The sequence below is a fragment of the Ixodes scapularis genome, unplaced genomic scaffold (genome assembly GCF_016920785.2).
Source record: "Ixodes scapularis isolate PalLabHiFi unplaced genomic scaffold, ASM1692078v2 PGA_scaffold1__304_contigs__length_218370807, whole genome shotgun sequence".
Lineage (NCBI taxonomy): Eukaryota > Metazoa > Arthropoda > Arachnida > Ixodida > Ixodidae > Ixodes > Ixodes scapularis.
Window position 1 is genome coordinate 31,651,107 of NW_024609846.1, and position 5,818 is coordinate 31,656,924.

Genomic DNA, 5,818 nt, shown 5'->3' on the forward strand with positions numbered 1-5,818 from the left:
CAATTTCTAGCAACTTATCTTGGTCCTCACACATTGAACACGTTTGTGCAGCTGCCCGTCGAAAACTAGGTATGATAAGGCACAAGCTTAAGCACGTGCCTTCTCATGCGAAACTTTTAGCCTATAACACATTGATAAGAAAGAAGTTAGAATACGCCTGTACAGTCTGGGATCCATTCACAAAAAAAAAGATATCAAGATACTGGAAGATGTTCTAAAGCAAGCAGCTCGTTTTATGTTTAATCGCTACCACCGGCATGACTCACCTGCTGCCTTAATTCAAAGTAGCAACATCATCTCTCTTGAATTACGAAGGAAGCTAGCTAGACTAAAATTTATTTATCAACTCTGGTTTAAAAAACTCCGGCTTGAATCGTCGTCCTTTCTTCACCCATCCTCGACTAGATGCACAAGGCATGACCATCCGCCTAAAATAACTCCAGTATTCGCTCGAACAAATTCCATTTAAATACTCCTTCTTTCCCAGAACCATTACAGAATGGAACAACCTACCTCATCACATATTTATATCTGACAATGTTTTGGAGTCGATTGAGCGTTTGTTTGATGTGTAACTCTTTGTATTGTTTTATTTTCCTGTTCCCCACTACCGCCACCCCTCCCAACTTTGTTGTGAGCTATTACATGTGCATTAAAACTTGGGTTTGGGCTAGTTGGCCCATTACTGAATAAAAGGTTAAAAAGCGCGAACAAACGAGGGCAATAAAAAAACACGGACGACAGGACAGGCGCTTTATGAAAAAGGAAGGAGCCCAGTGCAGAAGAAATATGTTGCATTAAAACTTGGGTTTGGGCTAGTTACATGTGCTTTATTACAATTTTTGCATAATTTTCCCCGTTCCCCTCTCCCATTTTACGGATTACCTGGTGTTGCGCTTTTTTGACTCCACTTTTGTAACCCCCAATCTTGCTTGGGCCGCAATTGGCCTGCAGTATTCCTAAATAAAATAAATAGGTAAATAAACAATTGCGCTTTCAGAGAAGGACAGTGGAAGAACAGCCAACACATAGCGAGTGGCTCGAAAGGTTTACATGCTCTGTGTTGTCTGTTCTTCCACTGTCCTTGTCCTAAAGCGCAATCATGTTTTCTAATAAAACGGTAGCCTTTGAAAAAAGCAGTGTGGTGTTTTTGCTCGTTCCTCGTACCCTTACCGTGTAGAAAGCAGCAACATAAAAAACAGGAATAATCAAGAGCGTTATCCAGTACGAAGTAAGGACTAAATATAGTATAGCATTTCTAAAAGTTTTGTTCATGTTTTTTTGGAGCACACGAGGTTCACGGCTGTGTTTAAGTATTGACATGTTAGAGAAAAATTATCACTTTTGATCGCTTAATCGGTTGAGAAAATGAACTGCCGATTAATGAGGTAATATATGAATCAGTATGTTATTCATTTAAATCCAAAGCCCCAAATGGAACAGCTTTCGAATTGTTCATAGGATATTTGATAAAAGTATTTGGAGCTTATAGATTATTTATTCCAATGTCATGTAATTACGTGCACATGCTCTCGTTTTGAGAGTTCAAGTCCAATCGCGTTTTCTAACCTTTTTGGATACTTTTTTTTGCTACTGGCGCTACAGTGTGCGATCTCGGAAATAAGCAACGGGAAAAGTGCAGTATTAAGACTTCTGATTAAGAGCCGTTTGCAGCAAAGTGTGGGGAGGCAAGGGGCGAGCACGTGGCTCTGAAAAAAAAGGTTTGTGACACCAATCTCTAAAAAAAAAAAAAGTTTTATTTAACTACTTGGACAGGACTCTTATGTCATGAAATAAACTTTCAGAAGAAAAAAAAAGACACAAGAAAAAAACAACGCAATATTTGTGCTGCGAGGTTCTTTTGAGCACTTTCGAAGCATGCTTCTATTTCAAAACAAACGTTAAAAAAAATGAAAGCCGTTTACAACTCCCTGTAACACCGAATTGGAGCGCAGCTCTTGAGGAGGAGGAGGGAAGGGTACTGAGGGTCACGTGTTCTCTGGGCCGGGGGGGGGGTCATGTGACCTTGGGGGTCACGTGACTCCCCAGAAAGATTTTTCCGCTAGATTTAGCGGGGAATTTTTTCCGCTATATCTAGCGGGGAAAATTTTCCGCTAGATTTAGCGCGGAATTTTCCCGCTAGATTTAGCGGGGAATTTTGTCCGCTAGATTTAGCGGGGAAATTTTTACGCTAGATTTAGCGGGGAAATTTTACCGCTAGATTTAGCGGGGAATTTTTCCCGCTAGATTTAGCGGGAGAATAGGGAGTTTTCGTAGATCGTTTTCGGCGTCCCGCAAGGCCCTCCGCAACCCGCTAGAATAGCGGGAACTCCACAGTCGAGGCTATCGGCGGGCAGGCGCGGTAGCAACTTATACGTTGCGGAACGCTTAGCGGAGGGGGCAGCGCGGTCTACGAAAACTCCCTAATCTTTCCGCTACATTTAGCGGGAAATGTTTTCCGCTAGATTTAGCGGAAAATTTTTTCCGCTAGATTTAGCGAGGAAAATTTTTCACTAGGTTTAGCGAAGAATTTTTCCCGCTAGATTTAGCGGGGAAATTTTTCCTCTAGATTTAGCTGGGAATTTTTTCCGCTAAATCTAGCGGGGAAATTTTTCCGCTAAATTTAGCGGGGAAATTTTTCCGCTAGATTTAGCGGGAAACTTTTCCGCTAGTTTTAGCGGGAAAAATTTTCCGCTAGATTTAGCGGCTAATTTTTTCCGCTAAATCTAGTGGGGAAAATTTTCCCGCTAGATTTAGCGGGAAAATGTTTCCGCGAAATCGTGGTGAAATTTTTCCGCTAAATCTAGCGGAGAAATGTTTCCGCTAGATTTAGCGGGGAAATTTTTCCGCTAGATTTAGTGGGAAATTTTTCCGCTAACTCTAGCGGGGAAAATTTTCCGCTAGATTTAGCGGGGAAATTTTTCTGCTAGATTTAGCGGGGAATTTTTTCCGCTAAATCTAGCGGGGAAATTTTTCCGCTAGATTTACCGGGGAAATGTTTCCGCTAGATTTAGCGGGGAATATTTTTCGCTAGATTTAGTGGGGGTTTTTCCGCTAGATTTAGCGGAGAAATTTTTCCGCTAGATTTAGCGGGGAAATTTACCCACAATGCACCACGCGGTTACGCCGACGCCGCTCAAGCCGGAAACGGGCCCCTAAGAGCTGCGCTCTAAAAATGCTTGTTATACAATTGCCTTTAACTCAAAATATGTCTTGCGAGTGCGCTCCTTTTTTTTAATGAATTGGCATTATGCCCGTGTCAGATGGGCTACTCGAATGCCATTTACAACGAATGACATTTGTGTGATCGGCGAATCAGCTCGCAATCTGTCGCGCGTGGAATGCGCCACGCCCGGAGTGTCGCGCGCTGATTGGCCGTCCACTCAAATGTCATTCGTTGTCAATGGCATTCGAATTGCCCGTGTGGCACGGGTATTAGAACGCTCGTTTTCGCATAAACCCGGCGGTGTCTTTCGTTTGTCAGCGCCGGGGAGAGAGCGAAAAGGAGGGGGAGAGGGTGACGGGTGCGACGCTCCCATTGGTCCGAAGCGCTAACGTCAGCGCACGTTAACCTCTCCCTCTCTCCCCGGCGTTAACAAACTCACAGACACCGCCGGGTTTTCGTCACAACAAGCCCTTTCGTTTTCGGCTAAGTCACGCGAATAGCCTGCACGGAGACAGAGAGAAGGAGGCGCCGTGCAACACCCTCTGAATAACAAAGCCGTAGTGCTGAATGGGATTACGTCATCAGAGGTGGCCAACGCCGGACACAGATTGTACAACGAGTGCTGCGTCGGCGCTCGGCTTCGAGTCAAGTTTGAGCCGAACGTTGATACAATCGTCGTGTCCAATCTGTGCCCATCGTTGGCCTTCTCTGATGACGCCATTTTATTCAGCACTGCGGCTTTGTCATCTAGAAGGCGTTGCGCCGCGTCGCGGAGGAATGCGTGTGTGCTCAGTTGCCGCTCTGCCGTCGCCGGTTGTTCTTCGCTCTGGGTTTCCGTAGTAGCGGTGCGTGGGCTGTGATATGTGTGTGTAATTAAAACGATTGATGCGGTTCCTTCCTCGAGTGATTTAGATGACCGTATCTAAAGGCGTCGACGTACTCTGACTGGCAGAGTACAGAAAAAGGGTGAAAAAAAATTACAGGAAGATTTATTGGTTGATTTTCCTGTGTGGTGTTTCCCAGGGTCACGCTAACGCATGCCCCAAGAATCCACCAATGGATCTTCCTGTCATTTTTTCTAAAGGGGGGGAGGGGGATTTATGTTGTGCAGGCGCTTTTTATTATTTTTTTTAAAGTTTAGTCTTTTGGCTGAGCAGCGTTCCACCTGTAAGCTTTTAATAGTAGTCAGAACTTAAAGGTAAAATATTGTTGAACAATTAAATAAAAGAACAACTCTGAAAATAGCAAGAAGTCCAATCAAATCATTCGCGTTAAAAAAGTTACAAAAGTATGACACCGCCTGCCCCGGGTGAGGATCGAACTCACGACCTTCAGATTATGAGACTGACGCGCTGCCTACTGCGCTACCGAGGCGGTTAAAGCTCCGTCGTTTGAAAGTTTTACATGTAGGGTTCAAAACGTAATATCGAAGTGGTGGTACTGGAGTCAAACAATGTGCAGACATATGCAAAACGGACCTTTTTGACAAAGGGGACAGTTTTTTTCCCCGCAACAACACGGTTTCAAGAGTGGCTTATGTAGTCACACAACTTCCATGCACCAACACAGTGTTTACAAACAGGCCCGTTTTGCCCACACCATGAGGGGCACTGCGCATGACGCCGTCCTTGACGTCCTTGAAGTCTTTCTAGAGGTCGTCTTGGAGGTTGTCCTCGACTTCGTCCTAGACGCCGTCCTTGATGTCATCCTAGACGCCGTCCTTGAGGCCGTCCTAGAGGTCGTCCTGAAGGTCGTCCTAGACGTCGTTCTTGACGTCGTCCTTTGTCCTTTGGGACGTCGTCCTAAACGTTTGTCCTTGAGGTCGTCCTAGACGTCGTTCTTGACGTCCGCCGCAAGGACGTCGTCCTAGACGCCGTCCTTAAGGTTGTTGTAGAGGTTGTTTCTGACGTCGTCCTAGACGCTGTCCTTGACGTCGTTCTAGAGGTCGTTCCTGACGTCGTCCTAGACGCCGTCCTTAAGGTCGCCGTAGAGTTCATCCTAGGCGTCGATCTTGAGGTCTTCCTCTAGAACATCGTCCTATACACCGCCTTCGAGGTCGTCCTAGAGGTCGCACTAGACGTCGTTCTTTACGTTGTCCTCTAGCGCATCGTCCTTGACGTGTGTACGGCATATTACAATCATTTCATCACCGTTTGTTTTCAATTTCATAATTTCAATTTCATAATTGTTTTCACTAGAGATGTTTCTATAAAGCTACTGCATTTTACCGCTTTCAATAAAATTAACAAAGCTGCAACACTGTTGTTTTTTTTTTTAATTTCGCGAAAGCGTTAGACTGCGCGTCCCACCCCAAGCTTTTGCACAAGTTCTTAACATTGACAACATAGTATCGTGCTTTAGTCGCACTCAGTTCGTAAGCATCAAGGGTCTCGAGTCACAAAAAGCACGTGTTTTGTCAGGCGTACTCGGCGTACCGCAAGGGTCCGTGATTGGGCATTTTTTGTTTCTGGTTTTCATCAACGACCTAGAAGTAAGCGATCCTTCCGTACACTGTTCCTTTGTTTTGCGGACGGCTGCGTCCTGTTCCCGGATGTCACATGCATGAGTGCTTATCAGAAGTATAATTATGTACGAATCGACAAATTGTTCTTAAAAGGGCACTAAACCAGTTTTTGCGACAGTCTATCTATG

The 5,818-nt window shown here is 44.9% G+C and overlaps 1 non-coding gene across 1 annotated transcript; it reads right to left on the reverse strand.

Moving 5' to 3' along the window:
- Nucleotides 1-4,467: 4,467 nt before the first annotated feature.
- On the reverse strand, nt 4,468-4,540 carry Trnam-cau. Its single transcript has one exon. It is a non-coding gene; the product is annotated as a tRNA-Met (tRNA).
- Between the last annotated feature and the right edge of the window lie 1,278 nt (nt 4,541-5,818).